This window comes from Engystomops pustulosus, chromosome 2 (genome assembly GCF_040894005.1).
Source record: "Engystomops pustulosus chromosome 2, aEngPut4.maternal, whole genome shotgun sequence".
Lineage (NCBI taxonomy): Eukaryota > Metazoa > Chordata > Amphibia > Anura > Leptodactylidae > Engystomops > Engystomops pustulosus.
In genome coordinates this window covers 210,786,821-210,802,853 of record NC_092412.1, presented here as the reverse complement: position 1 = coordinate 210,802,853, position 16,033 = coordinate 210,786,821, and the positions used below count along the sequence as shown (strand labels likewise).

General features: G+C 45.1%; 1 protein-coding gene across 1 annotated transcript in view; it reads left to right on the top strand.

Moving 5' to 3' along the window:
* SMPX (small muscle protein X-linked) overlaps positions 1 to 16,033 on the top strand; it is a 63,494-nt gene that overhangs the window by 30,406 nt on the left and 17,055 nt on the right. The gene's annotated exons all lie outside the window — the stretch shown is intronic.

Genomic DNA, 16,033 nt, shown 5'->3' with positions numbered 1-16,033 from the left:
TTATCTTTGTAGAGCAAGAGAGAGGGGCTAGTAAGGATGGCATGACTCTGCTGTTCTCGTCTGTTCTCCCCAGAATGGCTTTATAATGTCCCTTTTATAAGACGCCCATCGACCAGCATTGTGACACAGTGTCAAAAAAGTGGCGCCAAGCCATGCATCACCTAAATAAGCATGAATACATTTTATATATTTCATTCCCCGTAAATACTGGAATTGGAGTAAACACCTCTGTCCCCTATAGTCATAGTGACAGGGATTATTGCTAGTAAACAAGGCATATACATTTTGCTTAGCTGAAACACATTTCTGTACATCAGAATTGTATTTATATCCAATGATTGTTAACAATCAACTTTCTTATTACCCCAAAGCATAGAAAACATTATAAAAGGACAAACATGTAGAGCGTGGTGTCTAGACATTATCACACACTTTATTAATATAGGAAAACCAAATGGTTAAAATAAGGCATAACATGCAAAATAGTTCAGCAGTTTCAGGTTGGTGGCTTTTTAACAGCCAGATCATCCGATCATCTATTCTCAGATACTGATACATAAGGGGGAAATACAATAAGACTGCTGTTTTAAAGGACATCTACCACCAGGATGAAGTATTGTAAACCAAGCACACTGACATACTGGTGCGTGCCCCCTCTGACAGGGTCTGCTCTTCTTTTAGCTTCTTATGCCCTGTTTTTTACAAAAAAAGGCTATTTAAATTATTCAAATGAGCCTGGGCTCTATAGGTGTTAATGTAGCCTGGAGTCCCTCAGAATCATTTGCATATTTTTTGTGGCTTGTTTTGCTTGAAGGGCATAAGAAGCTAAAAGAAAATTGGATCCTGCCAGAGGGGACACACACCAGTATGTCAGTGTGCTTGGTTTACAATACCTCATCCTGGTGGTATATGTCCTTTAAACACCAGTGTTCATATCTTCTAAGAGGCTCCTACCTCCTGAGTAAATATGGGTGCAAACTTCACCAATTTGGACCTGTAGGTCAGGTCTGAACTAGGAGAGTTTTTTGCTATATTCTACACTGGTTTTCCGGTGTAGACTAAAGTAAATCCAGCTGCCCTGGCATTCACCACCCTGTCCCGCTTGCTCCCCACCTCGACACACCAAAATGGAGTGTTGGTTGGGGAATTGTGGTAACCAATTGGAATGGGGAGACTCAGGTGCCTACTCTCCCCCTCCCAACATTTTACGGTGTGTATTGTTGAAGATGTGACTTGTTCTGGTGCACATTCTCCATACTTTAGTGTGTCAGGTCAAATGCCAGAGGCCCCGTGACACTGTGGGCCCTATAGCTGCTGCTATAGCTGCTACCGTTATAGTTACGCCCCTGCCAGCCCCCATTCATTTGAAAGAGAGCTAAGCTGAGAATAGAGCTGTCTGATTCTTGATCTTTTTTTGGGGGGGCTGCCTGCTGTCCTCCGACTTATCTTATTGGTGGCCTATCCTTAAAATAAATAGTCAAGTATAAAGTGAAAGGGTTCACTATGTTTTCTCCGTTTTTAGTTATAAGTCGAGGTTTTCCCGACATTTATAACATATAAACAGAAACAATCCTTTTTGTAAAGATTTATGCATATAGAGACATAAATGAGATGAACTTCACATTTTATACTTCTGTTTTGGTAGATGTTGGGTGTTTCATTTTCTGCTTAGGTCACACTTTTAGCAGCAAACAAGCTTGTTACAAAAAGAAAAAAAAAACTTAATTGGAGTCATGAAAGCATGAAGGCGCCTGTGCATAAAAGGTGCTAAGTGGTGTTCTGACCACGTGCCAAGTGCCTACTTCTATAGAGTATGTAGCCATGAGAATTCAGTAGCATAAAAAAATAAACATAAAAATGTCATGTAACCCCATGTAGAGAAAGTATTCAAAACATTGTATATTTACTTACTAAACCTTTTTTTTTTTTTTTACTTTTAATGTTTCTTTATATATGGTAGTAAATCTTGGAATATTTGCAGTGGATACTAAAAGTCGAGGTTGTATTTTTTTTTAGCTTTCTTTCCATATTGTTTTTCTATATTTATTTCAAATATTCAAGAAAAAAATTGAAATGTCAAAATGTCAAACCAAATGTTAAAGTATATATTTTTTTAGCTATTTTATGTATACTAAAAAATGTATGAGAAAAACTGAATATTTTTGGCCACTGTGTGTCAGTATAAGCTCACAGCAAAATATAGACGCTGCTACATTGTAACAAACCAGCGGGTTCCATCTCTGACATCCTGGAGTCAGGACAGGTTTCCATGGCAACAGTGTTAAATCATATTTAGTCAAATGTTTAGGCAGCGTTATTATTTATGTAATATTCTATGTACTAGGCATAGAGGAATGTGTGTTCACTTCTCACTACATTGCCATAGAGGCTATAACGGTCTTGTTTATCCCCCTCCTTGGCTGTACCAGGACCGGTTTAGGTGAGATCAGTGAATATGGTTCGTCAGCCACTATGTGATTCATTTCCTCTGCAATATAATTGCCTCTGAACATAATTGGACCCACTTGGTGAACGCCTGGAAAGTAAAATCTGAAAAACTTGCCAAAAATTTTAATTTTTCATCAAATCCCTTCACTTAAAAGGGATCAAAAAAGTTGTGTGGAAAAATGATACCACTGAAAAGAACAACTCCTCATGCAAAAAATAAGACCTCAACCAGCTCTGTCTGTAGTGATCCATAAAATAAAGATAACATATTATTTTTATGGTACAGTGAAACAAGAATTGATGATTTTCTTGTCCTCCACACATTGAAAAATTAAAGGGGTTGTCTTAGACCCTATGAAAATTACATACGTGGCCATTGGGGGACTGCATTAAAAAATAAAGTTGTACTTATCTCCGCGGTCCCTCCTGGCATCCCGCAGCGCTGCTTCTCTGATCCGTGAACAGTTTCTGGCCAGGCGAGGTGGCCGGTCACTTCGGCTGGCCGGAAGCTGTTCCCAGTGCAGCTTTTATTAACCTGTAGACAAACAGGGACACGGACTGGAGAGACGGCAGAGTGGTCCGCTAGGAGAGACCCTGGAGGTAAGTACAAGTTTATTTTTTAAAGCAGCCGACTCCTGCCACATATGTAGTTTTCATAGGGTCTTGGACAACCCCTATAACGAATACTCATCAATAAGCTGAAGACTCACTTAAACGAAATATTTGTAAAATGCATTTAATCTTACAGAATATAAGCCCTTGTATGTACAAATTGCCAAAAAAAATTAATTTGTATAGCCATTAAAAAGTGACAATGCATAATCTTCACGGAATGGTGCGCCTTCCCTTCAATGCCCTGGCGTGTCCCATACAGCAGGATACCACCACATATGGGGGATTGTTATACTCAGGAGTGATTGGGTGTCAAACTTTGTGGAGCCTTTTTTGTATCTTATCCACTGAGAATGTTTACATTTTATTTTAAAAAATACATTCATTTAGCCAAAAATAAAATTAAAATTTCAAAATTGCATCTGATTTTGTTTTAACCCCTGTGAAACAATTAAAGGATTAACAAACTTCGTAACAGTTGTTTTCCCATACATTGAGGGGTGTAGTTTATAAAATGGGTTAATTAATGGGATTTTATTATTATTTTAATACTATTTAGGGTTCTCAAAGTGATTTGAAAACTGAAAAGTTCTAAGCCCCATAACATTCTACAAAATGAGACCACACATAAAAAAACCATGTCAACATAAAGCAGTAAACTTAAGTTATCAAGTTATGTTGGTGTTATGACAACTTGTCAAGTAGAAAATGTAACATTTTGAAAATTGAGAACTTTTTTTACGTTTTTGTCAAATATCCGTTTTTTTCATAAATAAGTGCAAAACATACTACCCAAATTTTTCAACTAACATGTCAGGAGAAAGCAATCTCAAAAGCTCCTGGGATGTTAAAGCATCCCAAAGTTATAACAACACATGTCAGATTTGAAAAAATGGTCTGTGGCAAAGAGCAGCAAAATGGTCAAGTCATTAGGGGGTTAATATGACAGAAAATGATTGTGCTATGGAACCGAACACACTGAAGTGACATTTTCCCTGCAACCATTAGAAGTTACTCATCACATGTGAAAATGTGATGAAAAGAGTCATATTGGGGCACATTTACTTACCCGACCCGTCACGATTCCCACTGTGCGTTGTCCGACGAGGATTTGGGTCTGCCGCGATTCAGTGCGTCCAACTTCCTGCATGTGACACTTCCCCGCTAAGGTCCGCCAGAGTTCACCTTTTTCTTCCCGGTGTATGTAAGTGCTGATCTTGCGACACAATTTGCTTTTTAATCAGTCAGGTTGTCCGACGTCCACGCCCCCCAGTTTGTGACGCATGTAGGCCGGCGCCGTTGCGATCACGTGCAAAAATCCGGGGCAATACAGTCCAAAACGGAAAAAGCCTGCAAGACCCGACAAAAATGCACTGTTTAGACCCTTAGTAAATGTGCCCCATTATCTTAAATCCTCCTAATCCTCTATACAGGTTCTATTGGTTCTATACAGTGGAGCTATCAAGTTTTTTTTTTCCAGCTGATATATAGGTAATCAGTCGCGGCTCGCACTTTCGTCGGACTGTTTACGGGTTTCGGGATTTGTGCTGCTGTGACAGGTATTTAGCAGGGGATTGTGTCGCACGTAATCGAATTGTGGCGCAGCTGCGCTGGCTTTCATGCGACAGAAATTGGGGGGCGGGCCACCGGACTTTCCGACTAATTCGAACTGAGAGCGGGATTTAAGATTCAAATTGTGTAGCAAGACAATGCAGTTACATACACCAGGAAGAAGACGGTAAACTCCGGCCGGCCCCAGCGGGGAAGCGACACGTTCAGGATATCGGGCGCACGATCTTAGTGAATCGTGCCAGAGTGCATGATCGTCGGACAGTCCGTACCTCGTGAACTCCGGCGGCCCCATTATGTGCCCCATTATCCAAGAGCTGTATGTAAAGCAACCACAAGTATTATGGTAGAACAGTCCCAAAGTGCTTTAATTGTTTATTTTTTACCAGTATGATGTATACAAGTTTTTGATTAGTACTTTATAAGGTGGATCTACGTAACATGCTTTTATTTTACCAAATCTCACGATGTGCAAAGGCAAGAAATTCCCATCATCTACCAAGACGATTGCTCATAATAAACTCGGTAGAACATTACACGTAGTCTATGCACAATTGACAATAACTCAGGTCAGCGATGATCACTTGTAGTCACTGTAGTTATTACATTGTATATGATCATCATAAAAGATGCCAAATGGAATTATCTAGCGCTGCAAACTGAGCAAGGGAGGCCAATATCCGGTCAGGAGATGAGCAGCTCAATAAATGTCATGTCGAAATCTAATAAAGAAAAAAAAACATCACAAGACGTTCAATTACAGTCATAATAAGGAATCCAAGGGAGGTGTCTGAATGCTGCTTGACCGCATAAACAGTCAGTGCTGAACAGTCAGATACCTACGTGCATTTAAGGAAATCTATCGAAAATCTGAATTTATAATGATAAATCAGGGACACTTACTCATAGATCCAGGCACCGTGACTGTGGTAATCGTCTTATATTTGTTTTACATGGCCTCCTTCCTTCTAAAATCAACTTCATAAATTATTCTTATCAGCCAGAAGAGCTCTAGGGCCACTTACCCCTCTTACTGTGTGAGAGGGGGGGGGCGTGCTGAGGGAGCAGGGGGAGTGTAACATCACGTGAAGCCATAGCACAGGGCTCTGGTAACTCCCTTCAGAATTTAAAAAGTTGATTTTAGAAATAAGGAGGTCATGGATAACAAATATAAGAAGTGCCTGGATCTATGAGTACGTGTCCCTGGTTTATCATGCTTGATTTTAAATGGTAGATTTCCTTTAAATAGGTCAGTGATGGCGAACCTTTTAGAGACAGAGTGCCCAAACTACAACCAAAATCCACATATTTACTGTGAAGTGCCAGCAAGGCATTTTAAGCAGTAACTTACTGTTACCTGTTCTTCCACTTATTTCAATTGTATCGGCCGCCTGAGGCCACCAATACAGTTGAAAGAAGGTGGGCAAATTCAGACCATCATTGTAGCTTCTCTGCAGGGTCTCTCTGTACAGGAAGAATGGTGGATGTAGCAGGATGACCGCCAAAGATAATGCAGTTCTATTTACACCTTCTCACTTTTCAAGCAGTTCCAAACAGTCAATGAAGTGTCAATGTAAAATAAAACTGAGAGCAGCATCTCTTAAATTGCTTTGGACTGCTGGAAGATTTGATAGATTTGGTCCTGTTTGGTGAACTCTGTCCTGGGGTGAAGGCCTGAGTGCCCACAGAAAGGGCTCTGAGTGCCACCTCTGGCACCCGTGCCATAGGTTCGCCACCACTGAAATAGGTTTTCCCACAAATACAACTTAAGCCTTACCCACAGGATAGGGCCTAACTTGCTGATCGAAGGGGTCTAAGTGATGAGACCCCCACAGATAACGAAAATTAGGATTCCGATGGGGTCCCACTTTCCTCAATCAGACCCTTCGTCGCTCTAGAGTAATGGAGCAGACGGCCCCGTATGACTGTTCTGCTCCATACATCTCAATGGAGCTGAGAGAAATTGCTGAGAGAAATTGCTGAGCGCTGCGCTCGTGATTTACATTCACTCATCAATATATCATGGTTTCTTATCCCTCATGGTATGTCATCTTCTGTAAATGCAGAAAGCTCTTAATCACATGTGTTTCAATGTAAATTGTTGCTGATTCTTAGAACTGGGTTGTACAATGCACAAAATAATTTTCCACTAGGATTAATACATCAGTCTTGTATTGTATCATAAAATATGTACAATTTATGTACATTTGGCTCAGACAGGGCCAATGGCAGAGCTACACAACTTTTAAGCCTATGCACATTTACTGCACCAATACTTCACTCCAATCTGCTCTGCCCTCTTATATTCCATTGTTTGATTTACTGCCTCCTAATTGTCAGGGTTATAGAAAAAAGGTTAAGTGGATCTTAAAATCTTCCAGGATTTCTTTTGCTCTGGGCTCAGACTGACTGTGATATCATCTGTGCAGGGTTTTCACTTACTGTTAAGAGAGATAGAGGTCACCATTACAGATGGGCGAATCAATTCAGAGGATTCTAAATTCGTTCTAAACTTCGATTTGTATTTCAAATAAAAAAAAATATATATTTTTTTTACACCCTTTATTGGCAAAATGGACGAGAGCACAACGTGTTACATGGGGCAGAGAACTCTGGGAAGAAGAAAGGAACATGCTGTACTGTTCCTCACTGTATGAGGGTAGTGTCTCTCACTGTATGGCTGTATTCTTCACTGCATGGTGATAGGGTAACTCACTGTATGGGAGTAGTGTTCCTCACTGTATGGGGGTAGTGTTCCTCACTGTATGGAGGTAGTATTCTTCACTGTATAGCGGTAGTGTCCCTCACTGTGTGGGGGTAGTGTTCCTCACTGTGTGGGGGTAGTGTTCCTCACTGTATGGCGGTAGTGTTCCTCACTGTATGGCGGTAGTGTTCCTCACTGTATGGGGGTAGTGTTCCTCACTGTATGGGGGTAGTGTTCCTCACTGTATGGAGGTAGTGCTCCTCACTGTATGGGTGTAGTGCTCCTCACTGTATGGCGGTAGTGTTCCTCACTGTAAGGGGGTAGTGCTCCTCACTGTATGGGGGTAGTGTTCCTCCCTGTATGGTGGTAGTGTCCCTCACTTTATGGGGTAGTGTTCCTCACTGTATGGGGGTAGTGTTCCTCACTGTATGGTGGTAGTGTCCCTCACTTTATGGGGTAGTGTTCCTCACTGTAAGGGGATAGTGTTCCGCACTGTATGGGGTTAGTGCTCCTCACTGTATGGAGGTAGTGTTCCTCACTGTATGGTGTTAGTGTCCCTCACTGTATGGCGGCAGTGTTCCTCACTGTATGGCGGTAGTGTTCCTCACTGTATGGGGGTATTGTTCCTCACTGTATGGTGGTAGTGTCCCTCACTGTATGGTGGTAGTGTCCCTCACTGTATGGCAGTAGTGTTCCTCACTGTACTCACTTTATGGTGGTAGTGTTCCTCACTGTATGGGGGTAGTGTCCCTCACTGTATGGGGGTAGTGTTCCTCACTGTATGGAAGTAGTGCTCCTCACTGTATGGAGGACGTGTTCCTCACTGTATGGTGGTAGTGTCCCTCACTGTATGGGGGTAGTGTTCCTCACTGTATGGGAGTAGTGCTCCTCACTGTATGGAGGAAGTGTTCCTCACTGTATGGTGGTAGTGTCCCTCACTGTATTGGGGTAGTGTTCCTCACTGTATGGGAGTAGTGCTCCTCACTGTATGGAGGAAGTGTTCCTCACTGTATGGTGGTAGTGTCCCTCACTGTATTGGGGTAATGTTCCTCACTGTATGGCGGCATTGTCCCTCACTGTATGGGGGTAGTGTTCCTCACTGTATGGGGGTAGTGCTCCTCACTGTATGGAGGAAGTGTTCCTCACTGTATGGTGGTAGTGTCCCTCACTGTATTGGGGTAATGTTCCTCACTGTATGGCGGCATTGTCCCTCACTGTATGGGGGTAGTGTCCCTCACTGTATGGCGGTAGTGTTCCTCACTGTATGGCGGTAGTGTCCCTCACTGTATGGCGGTAGTGTCCCTCACGGTATGGCAGTAGTGTTCCTCACTGTATGGCGGTAGTGTCCCTCATTGTATGGCGGTAGTGTCCCTCACGGTATGGCAGTAGTGTTCCTCACTGTATTGGGGTAGTGTCCCTCATTGTATTGGGGTAGTGTCCCTCACTGTATGGAGGTAGTGTTCCTCATTGTATTGGGGTAGTGTTCCTCACTGTATGGAGGTAGTGTTCCACATTGTATTGGGGTAGTGTCCCTCACTGTATGGAGGTAGTGTTCCTCATTGTATTAGGGTAGTGTCCCTCACTGTATGGGGGTAGTGTTCCTCACTGTATGGGGGTCGTGTTCCTCATTGTATTGGGATAGTGTCCCTCACTGTATGGAGGTAGTGTTCCACATTGTATTGGGGTAGTGTCCCTCACTGTATGGTGGTAGTATTCCTCACTGTATGGGGGTAGTGTTCCTCACTGTATGGCGGTAGTGTTCCTCACTGTATGGCGGTAGTGTCCCTCACTGTAAGGCGGTAGTGTCCCTCACTGTATGGGGGTAGTGTTCCTCACTGTATTGGGGTAGTGTCCCTCATTGTATTGGGGTAGTGTCCCTCACTGTATGGCTGTAGTGTCCCTCACTGTATGGGGGTAGTGTTCCTCACTTTATTGGGGTAGTGTCCCTCATTGTATTGGGGTAGTTTCCCTCACTGTATGGAGGTAGTGTTCCTGATTGTATTGGGGTAGTGTCCCTCACTGTATGGAGGTAGTGTTCCTCATTGTATGCTGGTAGCAATCCTCACTGTACGGCGGTATTGTTCCTCACTGTATGGTGGTAGTGTTCCTCACTGTATGGTGGCAATGTTCCTCACTGTATGGGGGTAGTGTTCCTCACTGTATGGTGGTAGTGTCCTTCACTGTATGGTGGTAGTGTTCCTCACTGTATGGTGGCAATGTTCCTCACTATATGTTGGTAGTGTTCCTTACTGTATGGCGGTAGTGTTCCTCACTGTAAGGTGGTAGTGTTCCTCACTGTATGGTGGTAATGTCCCTCACTGTGCGGTGGTATTGTTCCTCACTATATGGGGGTAGTATTCCTCACTGTATGGGGTAGTGTCCCTCACTGTATGGTGGTAGTGTTCCTCACTGTATGGTGGCAATGTTCCTCACTGTATGGTGGTAGTGTTCCTCACAGTATGGGGGTAGTGTCCTTCACTGTATGGTGGTAGTGTTCCTCACTGTATGGTGGTAGTGTCCCTCACTGTATGGTGGCAATGTTCCTCACTGTATGGAGGTAGTATTCCTCACTTTATGGCGGTAGTGTTCCTCACTGTATGCGGGGTAGTGTTCCTCACTGTATGGTGGTAGTGTTCCTCACTGTATGGGGGTAGTGTTCCTCACTGTATGGCGGTAGTGTTCCTCACTGTAAGGTGGTAGTGTTCCTCACTGTATGGTGGTAGTGTTCCTCACTGTGCGGTGGTAGTGTTCCTCACTGTGCGGTGGTAGTGTTCCTCACTGTAAGGTGGTAGTGTTCCTCACTGTATGGTGGTAGTGTTCCTCACTGTATGGCGGTAGTGTTCCTCACTGTATGGTGGTAGTGTTCCTCACTGTATGGTGGTAGTGTTCCTCACAGTATGATGGTAGTGTTCCTCACTGTATGGTGGTAGTGTCCCTCACTATATGGAGGTAGTGTTCCTCACTGTATGGTGGTAGTGTCCCTCACTGTATGGGGGTAGTGTCCCTCACTGTATGGGGGTAGTGTCCCTCACTGTATGGTGGTAGTGTCCCTCACTGTATGGTGGTAGTGTTCCTCACTGTAAGGTGGTAGTGTTCCTCACTGTATGGTGGTAGTGTTCCTCACTGTATGGCGTTAGTGTTCCTCACTGTATGGTGGTAGTGTTCCTCACTGTATGGTGGAAGTGTCCTTCACTGTATGGGGGTAGTGTCCCTCACTGTATGTGCGTAGTGTCCCTCACTGTATGGGGGTCTTGTCCCTCACTGTATGGTGGTAGTGTCCCTCACTGTATGGGGGTAGTGTCCCTCACTGTATGGGGGTAGTGTCCCTCACTGTATGTGCGTAGTGTCCCTCACTGTATGGGGGTCTTGTCCCTCACTGTATGGTGGTAGTGTCCCTCACTGTATGGGGGTAGTGTTCCTCATTGTATTGGGGTAGTGTCCCTCACTGTATGGAGGTAGTGTTCCTCATTCTATGGCGCTAGTGTTCCTCGCTGTATGGAGGTAGTGTCCCTCACTGTATGGGGGTAGTGTTCCTCATTGTATTGGGGTAGTGTCCCTCACTGTATGGAGGTAGTGTTCCTCATTCTATGGCGGTAGTGTTCCTCGCTGTATGGAGGTAGTGTTCCTCACTGTATGGGGGTAGTGTTCCTCACTGTATGGGGGTAGTGTTCCTCACTGTATGTGGGTAGTGTTCCTCACTGTATGGGGGTAGTGTTACTCACTGTATGGGGTTAGTGTTCCTCACTGTATGGCGGTAGTTTTCCTTACAGTATAACGGTAGTGTTCCTCACTGTATGGAGGTAGTGTTCCTCACTGTATGGTGTTAGTGTCCCTCACTGTATGGCGGCAGTGTTCACACTGTATGGCGGTAGTGTTCCTCACTGTATGGGGGTATTGTTCCTCACTGTATGGTGGTAGTGTCCCTCACTGTATGGTGGTAGTGTCCCTCACTGTATGGCAGTAGTGTTCCTCACTGTACTCACTTTATGGTGGTAGTGTTCCTCACTGTATGGGGGTAGTGTCCCTCACTGTATGGGGGTAGTGTTCCTCACTGTATGGAGGTAGTGTTCCTCACTGTATGGTGGTACTGTTCCTCACTGTGTGGTGGTAGTATTCCTCACTGTATGGCGGTAGAGTTCCTCACTGTATGGTGGTAGTGTCCCTCACTGTATGGGGGTAGTGTTCCTCACTGTATGGGGGTAGTGTCCCTCACTGTATGGCGGTAGTGTTCCTCACTGTATGGAGGTAGTATTCCTCACTGTATGGCAGTAGTATTCCTCACTGTATGGCAGTAGTATTCCTCACTGTATGGGGGTAGAGTTCCTCACTGTAAGGTGGTAGTATTCCTCACTGTATGGTTGTAGTGACCCTCACTGTATGGTGGTAGTGTTCCTCACTGTATGGCGGCAGTGTTCCTTACTGTGTGGGGGTAGTGTTCCTCACTGTATGGGGGTAGTGTTCCTCACTGTAAGGTGTAGTATTCCTCACTGTATGGCGGTAGTGTTCCTCACTGTATGGGGGTAGTGTTCCTCACTGTATGGTGGTAGTGTTCCTCACTGTATGGGGGTTAGTGTTCCTCACTGTATGTCAGTAGTGTTCCTCACTGTATGGCGGTAGTGTTCCTCACTGTATGGGGGTAGTATTCCTCACTGTATGGCGGTAGTATTCCTCACTGTATGGGGGTAGTGTTCCTCACTGTAAGGTGGTAGTATTCCTCACTGTATGGGGGTAGTGTTCCTCACTGTAAGGTGGTAGTGTTCCTCACTGTATGGCGGCAGTGTTCCTTACTGTGTGGGGGTAGTGTTCCTCACTGTATGGTGGTAGTGTTCCTCACTGTGTGGGGGTAGTGTTCCTCACTGTAAGGTGTAGTGTCCCTCACTGTATGGGGGTAGTGTTCCTCACTTTATTGGGGTAGTGTCCCTCATTGTATTGGGGTAGTTTCCCTCACTGTATGGAGGTAGTGTTCCTGATTGTATTGGGGTAGTGTCCCTCACTGTATGGAGGTAGTGTTCCTCATTGTATGCTGGTAGCAATCCTCACTGTACGGCGGTATTGTTCCTCACTGTATGGTGGTAGTGTTCCTCACTGTATGGTGGCAATGTTCCTCACTGTATGGGGGTAGTGTTCCTCACTGTATGGTGGTAGTGTCCTTCACTGTATGGTGGTAGTGTTCCTCACTGTATGGTGGCAATGTTCCTCACTATATGTTGGTAGTGTTCCTTACTGTATGGCGGTAGTGTTCCTCACTGTAAGGTGGTAGTGTTCCTCACTGTATGGTGGTAATGTCCCTCACTGTGCGGTGGTATTGTTCCTCACTATATGGGGGTAGTATTCCTCACTGTATGGGGTAGTGTCCCTCACTGTATGGTGGTAGTGTTCCTCACTGTATGGTGGCAATGTTCCTCACTGTATGGTGGTAGTGTTCCTCACAGTATGGGGGTAGTGTCCTTCACTGTATGGTGGTAGTGTTCCTCACTGTATGGTGGTAGTGTCCCTCACTGTATGGTGGCAATGTTCCTCACTGTATGGAGGTAGTATTCCTCACTTTATGGCGGTAGTGTTCCTCACTGTATGCGGGGTAGTGTTCCTCACTGTATGGTGGTAGTGTTCCTCACTGTATGGGGGTAGTGTTCCTCACTGTATGGCGGTAGTGTTCCTCACTGTAAGGTGGTAGTGTTCCTCACTGTATGGTGGTAGTGTTCCTCACTGTGCGGTGGTAGTGTTCCTCACTGTGCGGTGGTAGTGTTCCTCACTGTAAGGTGGTAGTGTTCCTCACTGTATGGTGGTAGTGTTCCTCACTGTATGGCGGTAGTGTTCCTCACTGTATGGTGGTAGTGTTCCTCACTGTATGGTGGTAGTGTTCCTCACAGTATGATGGTAGTGTTCCTCACTGTATGGTGGTAGTGTCCCTCACTATATGGAGGTAGTGTTCCTCACTGTATGGTGGTAGTGTCCCTCACTGTATGGGGGTAGTGTCCCTCACTGTATGGGGGTAGTGTCCCTCACTGTATGGTGGTAGTGTCCCTCACTGTATGGTGGTAGTGTTCCTCACTGTAAGGTGGTAGTGTTCCTCACTGTATGGTGGTAGTGTTCCTCACTGTATGGCGTTAGTGTTCCTCACTGTATGGTGGTAGTGTTCCTCACTGTATGGTGGAAGTGTCCTTCACTGTATGGGGGTAGTGTCCCTCACTGTATGTGCGTAGTGTCCCTCACTGTATGGGGGTCTTGTCCCTCACTGTATGGTGGTAGTGTCCCTCACTGTATGGGGGTAGTGTCCCTCACTGTATGGGGGTAGTGTCCCTCACTGTATGTGCGTAGTGTCCCTCACTGTATGGGGGTCTTGTCCCTCACTGTATGGTGGTAGTGTCCCTCACTGTATGGGGGTAGTGTTCCTCATTGTATTGGGGTAGTGTCCCTCACTGTATGGAGGTAGTGTTCCTCATTCTATGGCGCTAGTGTTCCTCGCTGTATGGAGGTAGTGTCCCTCACTGTATGGGGGTAGTGTTCCTCATTGTATTGGGGTAGTGTCCCTCACTGTATGGAGGTAGTGTTCCTCATTCTATGGCGGTAGTGTTCCTCGCTGTATGGAGGTAGTGTTCCTCACTGTATGGGGGTAGTGTTCCTCACTGTATGGGGGTAGTGTTCCTCACTGTATGTGGGTAGTGTTCCTCACTGTATGGGGGTAGTGTTACTCACTGTATGGGGTTAGTGTTCCTCACTGTATGGCGGTAGTTTTCCTTACAGTATAACGGTAGTGTTCCTCACTGTATGGAGGTAGTGTTCCTCACTGTATGGTGTTAGTGTCCCTCACTGTATGGCGGCAGTGTTCCTCACTGTATGGCGGTAGTGTTCCTCACTGTATGGGGGTATTGTTCCTCACTGTATGGTGGTAGTGTCCCTCACTGTATGGTGGTAGTGTCCCTCACTGTATGGCAGTAGTGTTCCTCACTGTACTCACTTTATGGTGGTAGTGTTCCTCACTGTATGGGGGTAGTGTCCCTCACTGTATGGGGGTAGTGTTCCTCACTGTATGGAGGTAGTGTTCCTCACTGTATGGTGGTACTGTTCCTCACTGTGTGGTGGTAGTATTCCTCACTGTATGGCGGTAGAGTTCCTCACTGTATGGTGGTAGTGTCCCTCACTGTATGGGGGTAGTGTTCCTCACTGTATGGGGGTAGTGTCCCTCACTGTATGGCGGTAGTGTTCCTCACTGTATGGAGGTAGTATTCCTCACTGTATGGCAGTAGTATTCCTCACTGTATGGGGGTAGAGTTCCTCACTGTAAGGTGGTAGTATTCCTCACTGTATGGTTGTAGTGACCCTCACTGTATGGTGGTAGTGTTCCTCACTGTATGGCGGCAGTGTTCCTTACTGTGTGGGGGTAGTGTTCCTCACTGTATGGGGGTAGTGTTCCTCACTGTAAGGTGTAGTATTCCTCACTGTATGGCGGTAGTGTTCCTCACTGTATGGGGGTAGTGTTCCTCACTGTATGGTGGTAGTGTTCCTCACTGTATGGGGGTTAGTGTTCCTCACTGTATGTCAGTAGTGTTCCTCACTGTATGGCGGTAGTGTTCCTCACTGTATGGGGGTAGTATTCCTCACTGTATGGCGGTAGTATTCCTCACTGTATGGGGGTAGTGTTCCTCACTGTAAGGTGGTAGTATTCCTCACTGTATGGGGGTAGTGTTCCTCACTGTAAGGTGGTAGTGTTCCTCACTGTATGGCGGCAGTGTTCCTTACTGTGTGGGGGTAGTGTTCCTCACTGTATGGTGGTAGTGTTCCTCACTGTGTGGGGGTAGTGTTCCTCACTGTAAGGTGTAGTATTCCTCACTGTATGGCGGTAGTGTTCCTCACTGTATGGGGGTAGTGTTCCTCACTGTATGGTGGTAGTGTTCCTCACTGTGTGGGGGTAGTGTTCCTCACTGTAAGGTTGGAGGAAACCTGGAGAGGAGGGGGCTCGAGAGATCCCGAGATACCCCGTGTGGAGGGGAGACACAAGCAGGAGCGCAACCTCGTGGGATATCGTTAACCACTAGAATATATATGTAAGACTGTCCGTAGACTCTCACCTGGTGGTTAGCTTAACAGGGCATGTCATAGAAGTAAATCGGAGCAGCCGGTCTCGATGAACCACGCTTCGAAATGCAGGACCAGGGCCCGGAGGCGTGTAGACCAAAAAGCTAGAGGAGTCCCGAGGGATGATGGATTGTTGAGCCGGCGCTTCCTACGTCTTAGTTCACACAACGTAATGTGTTAAACAATAGGTTACTTTATTGTTAAAAATGCGACGCGTTTCTGCTCCGGACTGGAGCCTTCATCAGGCATAACATAACAAGTGGTAACTAAGCTTTAAGTACATTACCATATTACCGGGATCCCGGAAATGACGTGATAGCTGTCACGTGATGAACCGGGGGTCAGGGTTCAATCCGGTACCGTAACAGCATAGGGAGAGCAATTCTTATAACAACAACAAATAATATATATCACTTTGATCAAATAGATAAATAATTAGATAAATAAATAAGTAAAACCAGTTACATTAATAAATAATTATCAAGTACGTAAAAATATCTGTAAACACACATATAGATAAGGAAATTTCCATCATATTAGAATATTCATAATAGTAGTGGATCATCCCCATAGCATGTCTATGCATTGTATTCTGTATTACCTGTCAACAGGCTCTACTATACT